The sequence below is a fragment of the Mustela nigripes genome, chromosome 3, assembly GCF_022355385.1.
Source record: "Mustela nigripes isolate SB6536 chromosome 3, MUSNIG.SB6536, whole genome shotgun sequence".
Lineage (NCBI taxonomy): Eukaryota > Metazoa > Chordata > Mammalia > Carnivora > Mustelidae > Mustela > Mustela nigripes.
In genome coordinates, this window is record NC_081559.1 from 150,686,128 (window position 1) to 150,705,665 (window position 19,538).

Sequence of the window (19,538 nt, forward strand, 5' to 3'; positions counted from 1 at the left end):
ATCCTCTATACCCAAATATTTGTATAGAGATTTATTGACAGATTATAAACAAATGTGTTTTTTAAAACATTTATATATAAATCAAACACCAGCAAATACAGTAAAGAAGCCATAGTAACTTAATGACTCATTCAGAACTCCTGATGTTTTCTCTTCTTTCCCTAAATGAAGCATTTCTCTACAAGAACCTGTTTTTCCTCAACAAAATGATTTTTTAAATATTAATTTTTAAAAGGAAACTTTTCATTTTTTTTTTTTTGCTTTTTTCTAAAGCAGTTTTCCCTTCTTACTCTTCCCAGCCTTTCTTTATTCATAGGATAATAAATAGTGAAACCAGACCAAAATATATATGTATGTATATGTACATATATATTTACACACACGTATCGCATATTATATATAATACATATATAAAATATGAATTCATACAAAAATAATATATTTGAAATACATAATATATGAAACATAAGAATTTATAACTATTTACAGCCATTGATGCGAATGAGAAAAGGTAAATTTGACTTTCTGCAGTTCTCTTTTTAGAACAGTGATCTGAGTTCACATTTGTGTTCTGAAGTGATAAAATAAATGTATAATTTTAACTAGGCAATAATTTATCCTTCACGTATGAAGTAAGAATTAAAACAAAGAATCACAAATTTGATAATTATTTGTTCAGTCAACAATAAGTGTGAAGTAAAATGGCTCATCAAAAATATTTAAGTCAAATAGTAGACTTAATATACATCTATATGGCACATCCGAATAAAATCAGAAGATTCATGTTTGGCTTGATGTTCTCACAGCAAATTTTGAAGAAAAATATTACTGGATCTTTCAAAAAGGATGTAATGTCACCTAAGTGTCTTCCTACCTACTGATCTTTAAATTTGCTTTTAGAGAGGTGAAATAGAGAATGAAAATGAAGATAAAAATGAAAGGACATTTCGCTTTTTTTTTTCTAATAATAGAAATGGTTTCCTCTGGCTGTGATTTATTCAACATATTCTGTAAGTCTCATTTTAACCATTTCACCATAGGTGTAGCAGAGCAGCTTGTTTCATTTTATTTAGTAAACAAACACTGGAAAGGCCAGAGTTTTAGCTTAAAAACTGGGAGAACAATCTTTGGCAATGTATTTATGAATTTCAAATGTTCGGAAGAATGAGACTGTCCCCCCTCACCCCTGCCCAGGATACATGACTTGGAAGGAAACCATAACCTAAATGTCTTGACGTGTGTGTGTAAGTGTGTGTTACAGGTAAAGAAATGAACAAAGCATCTATGTTTCATGATTTTCACAAATTCTACAAAAATAAATTCATAAAACTTCAATGCAGTCTTGGAAATTTTTTCCAGCAGACAGAAAACTTAACAATGTATTAGAAATATGGACTTTAAAAGGAAACTGGGCATGTAATTCCTGATTTTGAAATTTCTTTTCCTACTAATTATCTTTTAATTGCAAAACGCCTAATTAACCAGGGAGTAGTTTCCTCATTTACACTTGATCTTAGCCAAAAGGCCGAGAAGCGATTGTTTCCTCATTTACTAAAGGAGAATGAAAACTGACATCCATGGAATAGTCACTAGGGCCCAGAAATTTAATCCTCACAACACCCTTTGAGGTAGGTACCGTAACTCCCAAATAATAGTGGAAGAAACAAAGCTTCGCAGTAAATAACTTAAAAGGCACAGGTAAGTTTGTACCCAAGTCTGCTTGAACTCAGAATACTTCCTGCTGAACAGGACTCTCAATTACCACCCCCAATCCCACCACATACACTAACTTGTCTTAAATAAGCTTCATCACTGAAATCAACATAAAAGACATTAACATAACCATATGACCCAAAAGAAAGAGAAGAGAAACAATGCTAACACCAAAAAGAGTATCATTCCCTGTAATGTCTGAACTGTTTCCATGAATTTTAATAACAAGCAGTAAGAATTTATTGCCCACTGCATGCCCAACCAGTGACAGATGCCATTCAGAGGAGATACAGAAGTCTTTGAGGAACTTAACGATACTCTTCTAGAGAACACCTACCATGCTATGCCATATGAAGAGGTATTAACAAAACAACTTTATTATCACATTACTCCATTGCTCAAAATATCAAAGTTGTTTCTTGCTAATTACAGTTCAATTAAGCCATTAAATACTACCCTCCATAATCTGGTACGACCTTTCCTATGCAACCCATCTGCCAGTTTGTCAATACATAGTTTATTTCTTAACATACCTCCTTACTGTATTTTTACCTCTCGCACTTTTTGTCATGCTTCCCCCATATAAAAATAGTATAAAACATTAATTACTTTTCTCTCATTGTTTAAAATTTTAGTATTTGCTTTATTGTGATCAAACTACCTTGAACAGTCAATCCTAAGAAATGAAAACTGAACTACAAATGAATGATTCCATTTATTCCATCACATCACTTATTGCTGCAAGGGATAGGTCTTCTTCAGAAATAGAATTTCCCTTTGAAACTACCTTGCCTATTTTCATTATTCCCTCTGGCCTTGTTCTGCTCTGTTTCCTTAGTTATCCTAACAACAAAGTGATATTTACCAAAAGCTATTTTTAGCTGTGGAGACACAGAAATTTTGTATATTCCACTAAAATTATTAATGTATCTTCTGTACAAAAGTGGAAATAAATGAATATATTGTATGTATATTTTGTATGTATATAGAAGTTTTAATAATTGAAAAACCTTGGAAAAAAATCCTTAAAATATGATTTTTTTGGTCTTTGCAAATTACTTCTATAATGATAACATGGTTTTATTCATTGCTATGTAACAAATGAGCAGTTTAAAACAAGTCATTAATTATCTCACAATTCCTGTGGGTCAGGAATGGCAGAGTGGTTTGACCGTTCAAGATTTTTCATGAGGCTGTAGGAAAGCTGTTGGCTGGGCTGTCACATCTTGACCGGAACAACTCTGCTTCAAAGCTGAATCAAGTAATTGTGGCTATGCCTTGGGCCCTGCTAGCTGTTGGATAAAGACATGGTTTTCATCACATTGTCTTTTCATATGTTGCCTAAGTGTCCCCATGATATGCTCTCTGGCTTCCTCTACTGTGACTGATGAGACAGACAGATGGAGTATCTAAGACAGAATCAGCAGTTATTTTAATTTAATCTTGGAAGTGACTTATGATCACTTCCTCTATTTCCTGTTCATTAGATGTGAATCACGTCCGGCTCTCATAGCTGTACAGGGGTAGGGGATTATACAAAGGTTTGATGGCCAAAAAGTAGATCACTGGCAGCCATCTTGGAGGCTGGCTACCCCAACATCAGTAATAATAGTGGCTGTTACCATTTTGCTACCATTTTCAGATATTGTGCTGGGTGTCTGCTCTTGTTACAGTAACTAAGCAAGGGAGGATTTTCCATCTGCATTTTCCATATCAGGAAACTGGATAGCTAGGATGTTAAATAAATAATAAAGAATATTACTGGTAACTGTCAGAACCAGAATTCAAATTTCAGGTCTGTTTGTCTTCAAAGTCAGCAACTTCTCTCCCCTCTAACACTGTACCTTCTTTATTTTCTACAATAACAGTGATAAATGATCTAAATTATGACGAGTTTTATTTCATACACTGTTTTGGGAATTCATGTTGCTTAAGCATAAAGTAAATAAGAATTATCCTGCTGTTAACTTTGTTAACTTTAATAAATTGGTTTTAGGGGAAAATTACAGCCTTCAAAACCCGTTACTTTTCAATATAATTCTTAAACAGATACAGAGCAGATCCAACTTGCCAAATTCTGAAATGAAATGTTTATGTTCAGAATTGTTCTCCCAAGAAGCATGAAGAAATACAGAGTCTTCTTTGTCTTTATCTGCACACTGGGAATTTACATGAGCTCTCTTCACTAACTTTCTTCTAAACAGGCTGGAGAATCAGGAAGTAAAAGATAAAAAGGAACTAGTGGTAGTGAAACTGAACTTTACAGGATGAGTGATGATATTTGTTGATTTACAAAGAATATACTTCCCATTTTGTTCTGCCATGGTAGTCACAATCCCCACATGTTATAATAATGAGCAATCTAGAGTCCTCCCTCTAAATCTTTGGCAAGGAGATCATGCAGTTATATTTTCAGATTGGTGACTCTTAAGGTTCAGTAGCCAAATTTTTGGGCAAAAGAAAGTAGAGCTGAAGATAATGATGCAGAATTAAATGTAACACTTGGAACTTGAATAAACAATGTGACAAATATTAGTTAATATGAAAATCTCACTACATTTTTCTCTAATTATCATAGTTCCTATTACAACTATCAAATCATCACCCAACATGTTAATTATGTTCACTTTTTGTCATTTTGTATCCTGCTGACCTTCATCTTGTGATATCATCTTCAACTATGTGAAAAATGAAAGAAAGTGGATTGTAATTTATCACTAGCAAGCAGATCATTAAGCATCGCTGCTCTGTTATATAGAAAATGGATGCAAAACCAAAGAAAAGTCAGAGCTTTTCTTGAGAATCAAAAGCTTAAAAAAGCAAAACCCTCTTGAATAAAAATGTAAAACACCTATGGAAAAATGGACATATAAATATATAATTTAAAATCATTTATAACATATACTTCTTACTCAGCTAATTAGAAAACTCTAACAATATGTTACCAATTTTCACCAAAATATTAAACACATGCAATCACTTTAAAGACTCCAGAGTTCCCTTTGGGCCAATAAGCTATTACAGACACATAGCTCCTGGATTACTAAAAGCATCTTTTGTTCTCACATTCACACAAATAAAGAGATTTGGCTTTTATTCCTTTATATTTGAATATTCAATATCTAGGAGAGTTTAAATCATCTTAAAGGTACTCAAATTTCTTTGAATTATATATGTGGAAAAGATATTCCTAAGAAACACTATTTTCATGCAGTGAAATACTTGTTTTCCACACATTTGATCTTCTGTTTCTAAACCAATTTTCTTTTCTTGATAAAGTGGGTCCACCTACACCATAATTTGATAGCAGTCACCTGTTTTATGGTCTTTAAGATTAAGCACCATCAAAGATTTCTGAAAATCTAAATAATTTTTAACCCACGTATCTCTTCTGACTACTTTCTTACGTATCTTCTCAACACATCCCAATTAATCAGTAGGTCATACCTTTCTAGAAATAATACTGGTTTTCCTCTAGCAGCTGATTTAATACAAATGTTCCTTGTAACTGCCCTTTATTATTTCCTTCCAAATTGCCTGGTTATATATGTGACTTGCTAATCTATTTTTCTGTCCCACCCTATAAAAACATATGAATTTGTTGGCACTGACATATGTAGGCTTATTTTCATGACCTAGCCTAAAATACCATAAGACTGACATCTATCTGATTTCTTATTCTCTAAACTGTTCATTTCTGGAAAGTATTTGAATAGAACTTTCACCAATAAGCTTTTCCATCAAAACAACAACAAGAACAACAACAAGAACAACAACAAAGAAACTCTTTCCTATTTCCTATCTCCTAATGAATCCACTATCTCAAAATCACTCCACTGATTCTTTATGCATTCTTTTCCTTTAAGCTATTCGAAGGCTTAGTTATTGATTTGTTAGTCTCTTACAAGTCCCTAATCAAAGTTTATTTCAGCCAAACCTAATTCTACTACATGCATTTATTCATTAAGCAAACACTTATTGAGTATTGGATTAAGCACATAGACCTGACTCTCAATTAGCTTAGTCTGATAAGGGAGACTGATAAATAAACAGAAAAATACTTACAGCTAAAATCAAGGGATATCAATTCATTCAAAAACCGTTTGCTTAGCATCTAAGGTGTTGCTAGCATAGTAGCTTCAGAGACCAAAAAGATAAAGTCTCTGTCTCAGTCCAAGATTGTTAGATAGATACATTATTAAGTACAAGAAAGTCTTACAAGTGTTGCAGGTGCTAAGAGAAAAGTCCATATACACTAGTGAAGACTCAGATGAGAAATGAACAGTTCCATTAGGATACTGTTGTGGGACTAAATTTCAAGTTTAAAAACTGGAGGTAGGGTGACCAGTTATGCTGTAATCAAAATGCATATATGAGAAACAATGAGAATCTGAACCAAGTCACAGGCAGCATGGATGGCAAGGATGATATGGCCTAACAGAGTTTAAAGAAAAGCATACATGAACGGAGTTTAAATGATAATAATATCATGAACAAGTTAACATGGACAATAGGTAAGATAAAACACAGTGACAAACACTGACACTGACAAAGAAAGAGAATATTAAGACTGCAGCAGGTCTAGAGGGACATGATAAGGTAACTTTTGAATATATTCATTTGAGATTCCTATGATGCAGTGAAATTTGGGTTTGGAACTCAGAAGAAAAAGTGGCTTAGTATATGCTTTTACAGTCTCTATTGTATAAGTAGTTTAAGCATGGTAGTGATGAAGGAAGCATAGGAAGGGTACAGAAAGAAAAACAAAACTAAAACAAAATCCACAGTTAATATTTAGAGGATGGAGGAGAAAAAAATCATAAAGAAGAGTACCTTGGAGTAGCTGAAACAGTAGAACATAAAGTACCCTGGTGGGGAAGTTGAAAAGAGCTAAGTTTTAAGAAAGCAGATGCTAAATAAAAGTAGATGTCCAGAAAGAGATGATCTGGACTTGGCAACTAAGAAGTGGTGACCATTCCTGAGAGATGGAAGGTGAACTTAAGTTTAAAGATGAGGGAGAAGTGAAGTAGTAGAGATATAAAGCACTCTCAGAACTTGGATGTAAAGAAGAGAACACTGTCATAGTGTGTGGGTTCCCATGTCTCCCTCAGTCTCGGTAACGTTAATTTTTTTTAGTAAACTTTTTTATTAATGTAAAATATTGATATTATAAAATTTCACAGATCCTAAATGGTTAGCAAAATTGATCTTCACAAATTAAAAAAACCAAAAAAGAAGAAACAAAAAACATGCAATCTATCCCCAGATCAAGAAATAGAATATTGCTATAATCCATCTCTTGTGACACCTTCCTGGTCACTAAATCCCCAATGTCACTGTTGTCAGATTCCTATCACCCAAGATTAATTTGCATGTTTCCGAACTCTATGTTAAGGAAATCAAACTGTATATTATATTCTGTGAATCACTTTTTGAAAGTAAACCTATTATGAGATTAATCCATGGTTTTGTATATTATTCATTCTCATTACTGTATAGTATGCTACTGAATAAATAATACCATAGATGATCTCTTATGTTGTTGATATACAGTGGAGTCATTCTAGTTTGGGGCTACTAAAAATGTGGAAGATAGCCCAGGAGAAAATGAGTAGTTGGTGCTTGCAGGAAATTCAAGAAGTATATAAAGAATTCTATTCCAACAATATATTCTCCATATGGTTCCTTTACATCTAGGTGTTACAGATACCTACTTCTAAGTAAATAACTTGTCTTCTCATACTTTTTTTTTTCAAAGATTTTATTTATTTATTTGACAGACAGAGATCACAAGTAGTTAGAGAGAGAGAGGAGGAAGCAAGCTCTCTGCTGAGCAGAGAGCCCAATGCAGGGCTCGATCCCACGACCCTGAGATCATGACCTGAGCTGAAGGCAGAGGCTTTATCCCACTGAGCCACCCAGGCGCCCCGTCTTTTCATACTCTTAATGATGCCTTTTTTTTTTTTAAAGGAACAAATGGTCCTGATTATGATGAAGTCTAATTCATGGTCAATGCTTTTTTAATGTGTCTTGTTTAAAAAAATTCCTATTCACACTTCTATACATACTTAATTCTATAGATACCTATACATACTTCTGAAGATACACTCCTATAACAGACTTATAAACTTACTAGTTCTACCTTTCCCATTAAAATATACGGTGTGAAGTTAGCTGTCAGTGTTCAACTTTTTGCATCTATATGAATATCGAGTCAAATTAGAACTATTTGTCAAAATGCCGTCTTTTCCTTATTATACTATTATATAATGACTGTCATTAAACAATGGATTATATATGTGAGGATATATTCCTGGAATCTATGCTGTTTCAGTAATAAAGTCCTCTTATCTATCCTTATGGCATTATAGCACTCCAGTTATTACGGCAGCTTTTACTAACATTCTTCATACCTGGTGATTTAAGTCCTCCATTGGGTATTTTCCTACTTCAGGGCTGCTCTTGGACCTTCGCATTACCATCTGCCTGAAATCCTTTAGGATTTATTCTACTGTGGCTCTGTTACCAACAAGTTAATTTGGGTTTTCTTTGAGTGGAAACTTATTTTGTGTTCATTTTTGAAAGATATTTTTGCAGGAACAGAGTTGTAGGTTAGCTGTTATCTTCTTTATACACATTAAAAAAAGGATATCATTCTTTTATCTTTTGACTTTCATGTTAATGCTGAGAAGCCAAAAGTCAGTACTATTGTTTTTCTCTTAAGGAAATTTGCCTTCCTCCCCTTTTTGACCCTCTAACTGCTTTTAAGATTTTCTCCTGTGATTTTAGTAGTTTTATCATGATGTGTCTTTGAGTAGTTTTCTTTGTGCTTAATCATACTGAGGTTCCAAAAATTCTTTAATCTGTGGTGGGATATTTTTTATTTGTTTTGGAAACTTTCCTGCCATTTTCTCTTTAAATATTGCCGTTATTCTATTTTCTCCCTTTCTGGGATCTGAGTTTCGCCACGTTAAATCTTTTCCAGTGTGAAGTATTTGTATATCTGATTTGTTCTCTCTTAAAAAATTACTCTTGATTTCTCTATGCTTCAGCTGGATATTGATCTATCTTCCAATTAACACATCATCTCTACTTGCCTGCTCTTCCATTGAATACATTTATTAAGTTCTTAATTTCAGTTATTTAGTTCAAATACTTCTTTTTGATCCTTTGTAATGATTCCAATTAACTGCTGAAATCCCTCTCCGTCTTCTGCTATTTCTTAGACATATTCATCACTGTAAAAGTCTGTGAATGATAATTCCAATATTTGGATCACGTGTACATACATGCACGTGTGCACGTATATCTCTGTGTCCAGTTCTTTGGGTTGCCTCATCATATTTTTACTGAGTGCCAAGCATTGTGTCTAAGAAATCAGGAGGTTCTAGATGATGATATTTTCACCCACAGAATATTCATCATGTTCTCTGGTGGGTACCTACAAATGAGGGCATATCTCTTGAAATCTTTCAGACACTAAGTGGAGTCTGATTTATACTCCCTTTAAGATCTTGCTCCTGAGGTGCAGCTCCCTACACGTCCCAACAGGAGGTGTGATGTTTACCAAAGTCCCTCATTCTTGACAGGTCTTATACTCTAATTTTTGTATCTTTGCCACCAAGAATCAACTTAAAGCTCTGCTTGGTGCTTCAGTGGTTTGCTTGTCTCTGGATCTTTCATCCAGTGCAGTTTACACATTTGGCAAAAGGCTGAAGGGCACAAAAAAGTAGTGAGGCTTCTCTCTCAGGGCTTCCCTTCTCTTAGGAATCTTGGTCCCTCAATTCTGGCTTCCTTCATGGCTCCAACTCTAATTTTTTTTTTTTTTTTTTTGGTCTCTCTATCTTCATTATTCTTGGAAGTTCTTCTGGCTTCTCTGTATCATAATAGCAACTTTACCTGAAGCTCCAACCATAATCTGCAAAATGCCTCAAGATCACCAAATATATAGGTTCACCTTTCTTTTTTTGGCTTCCCCTCACCCCATGGATCTTCACATTTCAAGTCCTGTATTTCCTAATAGCTCTTTGATATCTTTAAACACATACACACACACACATACACACAATTTTATTTATTTATTTAGTTAGTTATTTAAGCTCAGTGGGAACATCCTTCTGCCATAAGCTCTGTCATAGGCTCTGTTGTTTAGGTTTTTAAGGTACACTCAACTACCCTTTTGACTCTGCCAGTGAGCAATAAAGATATTTTCAAATGCTTCTGATAATTTAAATTCTAAGCATACTTTTTTGGACATAAAAAAAAAAATTCCCCCTAAATTATCTCTAAGCTTTTTTGGCACCAAATAATAAGTTCTTCACTTATAGCTGATTGTTACATTCTGACATTTTGTACATCTCATTTGAATTATTTTTCTACAGATAAATTCCTACACATTCTCATAATAAGCACATCTTCCAATTTTATGCCCAATCATATTTCTGTGAGTTCCCTTTTAGCTTTTCAGACTACCTCAGCATTTTTCTTGATTGTGTTTAGGGTTTTTAAAAAGTCAAGTGCTTCTCAGTGCATTCTCATCTTTAAGTAATTTGTGAAATCATGGGCCCGAGAACTTATTCTCAGTACCCTATTATTAAGCATTCTCTTGTCAAATGTGTAACAGTTTCTACATATTCTACATCTTCCCTATAGGTTATCCCATTTAAACTCACAGTATTTCACACATGTGTATTACATAAACTTTGATCTAAGACCAAAATCCTTCTTTCGGGGGGGCAAAAAAAAAAAAAAGATTCATCTTTGTGTATTTGAGCATAATTTCCATTCTTTATCCACATAATTATTGACTTTCCTTTTAAAAAATAGGGAAAAGCAGGAAACATGGTCATTTCTCTACCCCTGTTCTTCATTTTCTGATGTAAACAATCAAAGTTAATAGTATTATGCTGGTTTACATGTTCGTGAATGAACAGAAGTAAGGTTAAGACCATTAGAAACTCTGGCCATATTTCCATTAGTAAATTGTATTCATTTCCCCCACTCTTCCTATATTTATTATCTACAAAATATTGCTGTGATTTTGTTTTGAATTTTCTAGGTAATTTCATAAATGTCCTTCTTTGCCTCGGTATAAAGTTGTGTTATTTATTTTGTGCTGTATCACTGATCTCCACAAAATGGAGTGCATTTAAACAACAATAATCATTCATTGTCTCTCACGGAATTTGTGGACCAGAAATTTCTAAGAAGCTTGGCTGGGGAGTTGTGCCCTCGTGGCTCTCATGAGGTTGCAATTACATGTATGCTGGATCTGTATCATCCTAAAAAGCTGGCTGAGACTGGACGGTCCATTTCTGAAATGGCTCACTCACATAACGTGGAAATTGGTGCCGGTTACTAGTAGAGGTCCACTTCCACCTGTGTCTCTCCATATGGCCTGGGTTTCTATAAAAATGGTGAGTGGGCTCTTCAGGCAAATGATTTGAGAAAGAATAAGGGAAAGAGAGGGAAGTGTGTAGAGGGAAAGAGAGAGAGAGAAAGGGAGGGAGGTGTCTTAATAGCTCCAAGCAGAAGTTGTACCCTTTTTATGACCTAGACTTAGAAGGTAAATAGTATCGCTTTCACCACATTCTATTCTTAAGAAGTGATTCACTAAATGGTGCATATTCATTGAGAGAAGAATTAAGCTTCATGTTTCAAAGGACCAAATGTCAAGGAGTTTGTGGACATACTTTAAAAGCATCACAACAGCTACATATGCCTTAAACTCAAATTATAATTTATCCAATTATGGAAAATGGAAAGATAAAATTAATCTGCTTTCCACTGTTGACATGAATACAATTCTACTGAATTAGGTTTTTTTTTTGTAAGAGTCTAAATATATAACAAAGTTCTTTATAGTGTTTTTATATATTTTGCAAAAGTCTTAATAACCTTACTGAGCACATTTCATAACATTTTGACTAGAAAGCACTGCTGCCTATAAGAACTCAGAAAAGCAATTATTTCACATCAAAAATTTAAGAAAAGAAAATGGAAAAGTACTGTCTGCTAAACCACATTCTATGCTTGAAGAAATATACACTGCATATTATAAGAGCCAGAGTTTTAAAACTCCAAAAAGATAAAAGGACATACCATTTGAAGAGTTATCCAAGTTAAAATATCACTGAGATCAAATATTGACACTGGCCTCATCCAAGTTATCAATAAAATATCTGCGATGCAACAGAAAAAATGTAGTACAACAATAGTGAAATAACATATGACTGCCAATCAGGTACCCAAATAAGGGAAGAATGTTCCCCATCAGCAAGCCAAATAGAGGTGGTAAGCTTCCTTATTCTTCCTCATGAAAGAGGGCAGTTTTGCACTCTCCTACTTCCTGAAAATGAGCAAGTGGGAGAAAATGAGATAAACAATCAATATCCTTTCTATTTAAAGTCCTCTAACAAATTAATGAAAATAGTTTGGTAGTATAGCCCAATAGGAACAAAGGTGAGAAATAGCTAGTGAACATTCACAAAACACATACGAGTGAATAATACATACAAATGTATGTGTCAGTCAGTAAACAAGTATGTGCCAATCAAGTAACAAAATATGTAAACAGGTGAAATAAACTTCTCTATTCAAATTGGTCAAGGTGAAAAAATTAGGGAAAATAGAGTTACATTCAGGTGGGGGCTTTAGGTGCTTAAATGTGCATGCTGTGGATTATCCTACATGGGTAACTGACCTGGATCCCCACCTATAAACTATTACATTGGACACACTACTTAACCCTTTGTATTTCACTTTCCCCATCTGTAATCTTGGGACAAGAGCAGAATCTACATAACAGAGTTGCAGTGAGGACTAAATGAAAATTCATTCATGGTACCTAAAAGCACTTAACAACTAGAACATACTAGTATCATTGTTTTTTAATTATCATTTTTACCTCTATATCATGGCTATTGTTATGCTCATGTTCAATAGGTTGTACACTCCTATACACTGCTGGTGGAAGAGCAAATTGGTTCTGTATTTTTTTTTTCAAAGATTTTATTTATTCATTTGCCAGAGAGAGAGATCACAAGTAGGCAGAGAGGCAGGCAGAGAGAGAGGGAAGCGAGCTCTCCACTGAGCAGGACCCTGAAATCATGACCTGAGCTGAAGGCAGAGGCTTAACCCACTGAGCTACCCAGGTGCCCCTAGGTTATTTTTTTAAATGGAGAACCAGGTGCACCTGGGTGGCTCAGTGGGTTAAGCCTCTGCCTTCAGCTCAGGTCATGATCTCATCATAGGATCCAGCCCTGCATCAGGCTCTCTGCTCAGTGGAGAGCTCGCTTCCTCCCCCCGCCCCCACTCTCTGCCTACCTCTCTGCCTACTTGTGATCTCTCTCTGTATCAAATAAATAAATAAAATCTTAAAAAAAAATAACCTAATAACATATCTAATTCTTTTTGTTTTGTTTTGTTTTGTTTTTCATATCTAGTTCTTTTAAAAGATTTATGTTTCTTGGCCAAATAATTATGTGACTCTATTCCTGAGAAATAACTAGGAAAAATAAATAAATAGCTACAGTGTCAACCAAAGTTTGTGCAAAAATATGTTCACTATAACTAATAGCAAAAATTGAAAATAACTAAATTTTTGTCCATTGGTATAATCTCCATAGATTATATTTATTTACATGACAGAATATTGAGCTACATCGATGATGTTTTACTGAATTCAGGAGAACTATGGGCAAATAATGTGCAGAGAAAAATATAAATATTTTAAAATCATATGCAATATAATTATATGTATATCTGTCCAGGTTTATAGGTCTATTTTATCTATTAATCAATACATTAGGATATTAAATCTCTCAGACCTTTCAGTGGTTGCCTTTGAGTGGAAGTATTAAAGATGATTTTAATGATTTTCTTTCTAACTCCTGGATTTTATTATATTTCACTCCAGGAATTCAAACATATGATTAATCATATTATAAATATATCACAGTTAAAGAGTTATTAGAAATCATGGATTCAATACTAAATCAAATGTGCAGTCAACACTACAGCTATCAGGAAGAAAACTATTGTTTTAGCATTTAATTTTATTTTTATTATGTGCCAGGCATTGCAGTAGGTGTACTGACATGTTTAATGTGTTCAAATGGTGGTTATAACCTTTTAATCACCATCCTCTGCCTGTATTACAAATAGGGAAACAAAAGCTTGGTTTAAGAGATGACTAAATACGGTAGACTGATATCTCAATTGGTCTATTTTTAACAGCCATGGTATAGGCATATAGAAATATAGTCTATCTTCATCTGAAGGTTAATAATCATTTTGCTCTTTATTTGTAAGATATGGAGATAAATAGCTATTTCAGAGTGGGCATATGCCTATATTGGTACTTTGAAGAAAAAAGGATTTGATGGAACCCATCAGGTCAAATCTAAGAAGAGCAAAACAGGAAACTGACTGCATCATCTTAAATGAAAACACTCCAGGTAAGTCAGTGTCACTAAGACATTCTGAGTAGAAGGGTGGGTACTTCTAGATCAGTGCCATGAAAATAAAGAAACGCTTAAAGCTGCTTCAAAAAAAGAAAAAAAAAAAAAAGAAGAAGAAAATTTCACTTTATTTTAGATATGCTATTTTGAACCTAATCATTTGAGGTCTATGTAAGCCAAAGTGCATGCCTACTTTCCGAGTATAAACTCATGGGGTCCTAAATAGCGATGAAGAGAACATTCAACTTGAGGGTAGGGTGTGATGATATTGATACCCTTCCTCCTATCATTGCCCCAACCCTCTGTCTTGAACTGAAGATAGGGAAAGGCTGGGTACATGCAAGAGAACAAAATATGGGGAACTGAGTCTGACCACTGACAGAATGTTTGACAACTGAGTAAACCCTGTGATAGCTTTGTGTTTTCTCAGGGCCACAAGCCTCCTGTTGTTACTCCAGCCCACAGGCAGGCATGTGCATGAAGACATTGTTAGCTTAACAAGATGGAGAATGACCCCTCCACCAGAGGTGTTAGAAAACCAACTGCACATTCAGAGTATATTTAGAGTATATGCCCAAAAAATCAGACGGTGCCTGGGAGAAGCAGGTGTGCCTGCACTCGCCCTCCTTTGGAGTGTGTACTCTTGCTTTACAATAAAGGTTCTGCTGTTATACTTTACTCTGACTTGTCCTTGAATTCTTTCTGGAAGTCAAGAACTTGGCACCAGCTGTTGTGGCAGTTGAGGTCTCAGGGCCCCAAAACTCCCCCAGTCTCTGGTATCAAAAGGATAATATTTAGGAATAGTCTCAGGGTTGAACATAAATCAGGGTGAGTTAGGTTAGTTTAACTTAACTCATATGAGTAGATAATAAACTTAGGTAAAGGGAAATATTTCCTAAAGCTTCCTGAAAGATTCTCTATTTCCTCCTGGTGACTTGGGCCAACTGACCCCAGGCTGAAGTACAAAGACTTCTACCTGAAGTCATGATTATTTTTAAATATAGTAAGCAAATGACAAATTTATGCTCTATTCTGTCTGGAAATTTATTTTGTAAGACACCCTATCTCTAGTTTTGATTTCATTTATTCCATAAGAATTCACTGTTTTTAAAATAGTAAAGAAATGGGGCACCTGGGTGGCTCAGTGGGTTAAGGCCTCTGCCTTCAGCTCAGGTCATGATCCCAGGGTCCTGGGATGGATTCCTGCTTCGGGCTCTCTGCTCAGCAGGGAGCCTGCTTCCTCCTCCCTCTCTCTCTGCCTGTCTCTCTGCCTACTTGTGATCTCTGTCTGTCAAATGAATAAATAAAATAAAATTAACAGATCAATGGAACAGAATACAGAATTCAGAAATGGACACTCAACTCTATGGTCAACTAATCTTCAGCAAAGCAGGAAAGAAAATCCAATGGAAAAAAGTCTCTTCAACAAATGGTGTTGGGTACATTGAACAGCCACATGTAGAAAAATGAAACTGGACCATTTCCTTACACCACACATGAAAATAGACTCAAAATGGATGAAAGACCTAAGTGTGAGATAAGAATCTACCAAAATCCTAGAGGAGAACACAGGCAACAACCTCGGTGACCTTGGCTCAGCAACTTCTTCCTAGACATGTCTCCAAAGGCAAAGGAAACAAAGGCAAAAATGAACGATTGGGACTTCATCAAGATCAAAAGCTTTTGCAAAGCAAGGAAACAGTTGATAAAACCAAAAGACAACTGACACAATGGGAGAAGATATTTGCAAATGAAGTATCAGATAAAGGGCTAGCATCCAAAATCTATAAAGGACTTATCAAATTCAACACCCAAAGAATAAATAATCCAATTAAGAAATGGGCAGAAGATGTGAACAGACATTTCTCTCGAGAAGACATACAAATTCCAACAGACACATGAAAAAATGTTCAACATCACTCGGCATCAAGGAAATACAAATCAAAACCACAATGAGATACCACCTCACACCAGTCAGAATGGCTAAAACTAACAAGTCAGGAAACAACAGATGTTGGTGAGGATGAGGAGAGGAAGCAGAACCCTCTTACACTATTGGTGGGAATGCAAGCTGGTATAGCCCCTCCAGAAAATAGTAGGGAGATTCCTCAAAAAGTTGAAAATAGAGCTACCCTAAGATCCAGAAATTGCACTCCTGGGTATTTACCCCAAAGATACAAATGTAGCAATCCAAAGGGGCACCTGCACCCCAGTGTTTATAGCAGCAGTATCACAACAGCCAAACTATGGGAAGAGCCCAGATGTCCATCGACAGATTAATGGCTAAAGAAGATGTTCTATATATATATATGTATACAATGGACTACAACTCAGCCATCAAAAAAAAAAAAAAAAAAAGAAAAAAGAAAAAAAGAAAAGATATCTTGCTACTTGCAATGAGAAGGATGGAACTACACGGTATTATGCTAAGCGAAATACATCAATTAGAGAAAGACAGTTATCATATGCTCTCACTCATATACGGAATTTAAGAAACAAAACAGAGGATCATAGGGGAAGAGAGAAAAAAAATAAAACAAGATGAAATCAGGGAGACAAACCATAAGCCACTCTTACTCACAGGAAACAAACTGAGGGTTGTTGGAAGGGAGCAGAGTGGGGGGATGGGGTACCTGGGTAATAGACATTAAGGAGGGCATGCGATGTAATGAGCAGTGTGTGTTATATAAGACCGATGAATCACTGAACTCTACCTCTGAAAGTCATAATACACTATATGTTAATTAATAGCATTTAAAATTTTAAAAATGTGCTATATATTTTGTGCACCAAAAAGTTACAACTAAAGGAAGAACGAATAGGACAAAGCATAGTAGGCTGATTAGATAAAGGCAGAGTCTTTTTCTTTTTTTCTTTTTAGAGAGGGGGAGGGAGCAACAGAGTGAGAGGGAAACAGAAAATTTCAAGCAGGCTCCACATCCAGTGCAGAGCCTGACCTGACAGGGGGACGGGTATCACCACCTTGAGGTCAGGCCCCAAGTGGAAATCGAGTCCTGTGTTTAACTTACTGAGCCGCCCGGCACCTTATGGGCAGGATCTTGAGGACTGAGTAGGACTGTATGTTGGAGGGGGTGGTGGACATAAAATGTAGCCATTTTTCCCCAGAGGCTGAAATTCAGTTAGAAATAATGAGTAAATGGGGGCCCCTGCGGGGCTCAGTTGTTAAGCATCTGCCTTTGGCTCAGGTCATGATCCCAGGGTCCTGGGATCAAAGAGCCTTGTATTAGGCTCCCTGCTCAGCGGGAAGCCTGCTTCTCCCACTCCGTGTGCTTCTGCTCCCTCTCTTGCTGTGTCTCTCTCTGTCAAATAAACAAATAAAATCTTTAAAAAAATTAAAAAAAAAAAGAAAAAGAAAAAGAAAAGAAACAATGAGTAAATGTCAAGGAGATAGAAAGGAGAAGTGTGACTATAATTATATAAGCTGACTTCAATATGAGATGCATGGTTATCTGTTAAGTCAAAAGGATTAGGTTAGAAGTTTAAAGGTTTAAACATTACAGTTAATTTAATTCTTCTGGATCACCTTGCAAAGAAATAAGCTGTAAAAGAGAAGTGGACATTTCCTCTGCATATTTCTATTAGTTAGAAAAACATTAATACCACTCATCTAGCTAAAATTTTTGTTGATAAAGTCACTCTCAAAAAGGACTCTAATGAAAAATTTCATTAGGTAAAAACTATTATTTTAAACTGGTTTAATATGTAATTGAAAAATGTATTTAATAAAAACATAAAAATGTATTTTCTTATTAGTGATTTCCTTCTTTGGTACCTGTTTTGAATTAAGTGATGGTATAGGAGATAATATTGAAAAGAGGCTGCACAATTTCAATAAAGAAATTAACCCTGAACAGATGCACACTCAACTCTTCCTATTTTCCTCCTTTCGAGATAGTGTATATTCTGTGACCTGAATAAAATTTCCTAAATCATCGGTATGTTCATTTTATTCCCTTGGTCAAAAGAGTTTAGTGGATTCTAATGGGCCATAAGAAAAATCAATCTCATTAACATGTCACTAAATAATTTCAACAAATTAGAAAAAAACAAACTTCCTAGTCTCAGCTATTACTACTATTCACTCTTAATTATCCTGTTATCTACAGCTGTGTTTCTCAGGTGAGGGTGATTTTTGCCCCAAGTGGACAGTTGACCAAAAAGAGACACTTTTAAAAAAAATTTATTTATTTGACAGAGAACACAAGTAGGCAGAGAGGCAGGCAGAGAGAGAGAGAGAGAGGAAAGCAGGCTTCCTGCTGAGCTGAAAGCCTGATGTAGGACTCGATCCCAGGACCCTGAGATCATGGCCTGAGCCAAAGGCAGTGGCTTAATGCACTGAGGCACCCAGGCGCCCTGAAATTCTCTAATTTATGATAGAAACTGAAAACTTAGGATATAAAGGCTAGGGAGAGATTTTCCATTCTGCATACGAGTGAACTGTAGTTGGTATTCCATAGCTATGGGAGCAAATCCCCTCAAATAGTAGTGGCTGAGCTCCAGTGATCAAACAAATAAACAAAAAACACCACCAAACTAAGAAACAAAACAAAAACAAAAATAAAACAGTTGGTTTTAATTGGGATTCTATCATATGCTAGTCATTGTACTGGAAAGTTCGAGTACTATGATATACTTATGTGTCTTTCATGGTTTTTCCTAAGTATGTTTTACATTTTTAAGGGTGAATATATAGTGTACATGCACACACACATACATGCTGAAAAAATAAAACAAAAAAAAAAGACAAAACTCAAGCAACAATGAACAATAGCAAAGCATTACCTTACCATCCCCAGTTTCTTGGGACAGAAATAATTACCAAAACAGTAGCTACTTATATTAGTCGTTAACATGACTCTATTTTATATTTAAGTCACTTCACAAATCTAAATAGAGGAAAATTCTCCTCAAATCTGTGCTTCCCCACACTAGTTGAGTAAAGTGCTGTACAAAGCATACTCTGAATTTTCTAAAAGACATGCCTTAGAGCCTGAGTCAGGTAGACGATCAGCTCAACTCACCCTTACTTTCTGGGGCAGAATATGTCTTACCAACACAAGATAATGAGGAGATTAATCTCAGGGTCTTCAAAGTCAGAGTACAATATGTCCCATTGAGATGGAGGCCCAAAATGCCACAGCATTTTATGTAATGTATGCATCCACACATTTATGCATGAATACACTTATCTATAAAATAAGAAGAAATGAACTTCACTTTTGTTTAATGTTCAGATTGATAGGGGGGCACTCACATGGACAGACATTTATTAATCACCTACATTCCAGCAGGATCTGGAAGGTGGAGGTAGAGTTGCACAGTGTGGAGGGGTTTGCAGAATCT

At 35.3% G+C, this 19,538-nt stretch overlaps 1 protein-coding gene and 1 non-coding gene across 3 annotated transcripts in view; both read right to left on the reverse strand.

Moving 5' to 3' along the window:
* The window catches only part of MMP16 (matrix metallopeptidase 16), a 289,876-nt gene that overhangs the window by 95,993 nt on the left and 174,345 nt on the right, over window positions 1-19,538 (reverse strand). The gene's annotated exons all lie outside the window — the stretch shown is intronic.
* On the reverse strand, window positions 1,346-1,537 carry LOC132014634 (U2 spliceosomal RNA). Its single transcript, XR_009403327.1, has one exon. It is a non-coding gene; the product is annotated as a U2 spliceosomal RNA (small nuclear RNA).